This window comes from Lynx rufus, unplaced genomic scaffold (genome assembly GCF_022079265.1).
Source record: "Lynx rufus isolate CCGP_SWC_20201006 ecotype Redwood Valley unplaced genomic scaffold, mLynRuf1.p SCAF_3, whole genome shotgun sequence".
NCBI classification, from domain to species: Eukaryota; Metazoa; Chordata; class Mammalia; order Carnivora; family Felidae; genus Lynx; species Lynx rufus.
Genome location: NW_025814845.1, coordinates 133,246,008 through 133,247,795, shown reverse-complemented (window position 1 = coordinate 133,247,795; position 1,788 = coordinate 133,246,008). Strand labels below are relative to the sequence as shown.

At 41.2% G+C, this 1,788-nt stretch overlaps 1 pseudogene; it reads right to left on the bottom strand.

Moving 5' to 3' along the window:
• Positions 1-1,145: 1,145 nt before the first annotated feature.
• Positions 1,146-1,575, bottom strand: LOC124521164 (2-iminobutanoate/2-iminopropanoate deaminase-like; annotated as a pseudogene).
• Positions 1,576-1,788: the final 213 nt, after the last annotated feature.

Sequence of the window (1,788 nt, the reverse complement as noted above, 5' to 3'; positions counted from 1 at the left end):
CAGGACCAGTGGAGCGTATAGTCAAAGGCTAATCGTTCCCCACAACTAAGGCAAATCCCATCTGATGCCCCATGATTTAGGAAGTTTTCCTCTCTGGCTGGTGGGAGCAGACACTGTTCCAGGTCTGTGAGTGCCTTGAGTGCTGTTCTCTTTAATCCTTCCAGGTGGTTCTTTTTCTGGCTTCAGAGTGTTTGCTCACCTACAGGTGCTGATCAGTACTTGGCTGAATACTTAAAGAGAACCATCTGCACATTCCCAGATTTCTCTCTTCAGTGAGAAGATTTCTTTAACCCTCTACATGGCCAGTTCTAGCCTCCTTCATCTCCCCAGAATCTTGCTTGCTTCTCCTCAACTCAAGGAGACCTTGCCCTCAGGTTGTGCCTTCCTGCACTGGGGTCTGGAAACTCTTAAAGCAGTAAACTGGGACAGCCCCAAGGATGTTTATTATCTCTTAGGGATCACTGCCCTTCACTGTCTGACGCTCGGTGTCTTTAAAATCGTTGTTCCAAACAACTTCATTTAGTATTCTTGGTTGCTTTAGGCAGGAGGGTAAATCTGATCTGCTATTTCATCTTGGCCAGAAATAGAAGACTATTGTTTTCATTCATTCATTCATTCATTCATTCAAAACTGCATGTTTATTTTATTTCCATTAGAAAAAATATTATCTCTTAAAATTTTGGTCTGCTTTTGTCTTCTTTACTTCTACCACTCAAACTCCAGTACTTCAATTTTACTCAAGTGAAAGCAGAAGTAGATAGCTGATGTGAGAACTAAGTATTTCACATCATTAAATTAATAGAATTTAATTGAATGAGGTGTGCGCTTTATTATTTATCAGGAATAGTAACTCATCTCTCCTGCACGTTATTTCCCTTTACTATTATTTATGAGAGTAAGTATGTAATGAGTGTCTCTTTTCCCACACGCAGTCACATGAGTGTGCTTAAGGGTGGTTTATAACACCGGTAACAGGATTTGTCCTCTGATCTTCAATTCATGCTGAATCCCCCTTATTATAGGGTATTTCCACAATAACTTCAAATGTTTTAGTCAGACGTGCACTTTCCAACATCAGCTGTAAAAATTAAGATGTTAATTTAAAAACATTATTATAATTACAGACTAAATAATGCTGGACCCACTTACAGCGATGCTGTTGTGAGAGGTCCTTGGACAGCCACTGGCTTCAGTCTCCACATGGCCTCCTTTGGCAGAACAGCAACCCGGTAAGTGGCTCCAGCAGGAAAGCTACTCTTGAAATGTTGCTTGTGGGTTTCATTGACGGTTTTGAAGCCATTTATGTCAGCCCACAAAACAGTTGTCTTTACATTTTAGTGAAATCACAACCTGCAGCTTTCAGAATTTCACCCATGTGGACAAGGGCTTGTTTGGTTTCTTCTGCCATCCCTGCTAGCACCAGCTGTCCACTGGAAGGTTCATGCCTACCTGTCCTGAAATGTAAATAGTACTACTGTTGACTAACAAAGCTTGACTGTAGGGACCAACAGCTCCTGGGGCTTTCGCAATGCTGATCACCTTTCTGATCAAAGACACCGTGGCTAACACTGCCATCTTGCTGTCCCTCCAAGAGAACAGTCCCGTACACTGTCTCTCATAGCATCTCACCTGACTAACCAGAAGACTATTGCTTTTGTTCTCTTAGTTAAGAGTCACTTCTGTTTTTCCTCCTACTCTGTTATCTTATTTTTCCTTCCCTTCCCTTATATTCATCTCTTTTGTTTCTTAAATTCGATATATGAGTGAAATCATATGGTATTTGTCTTT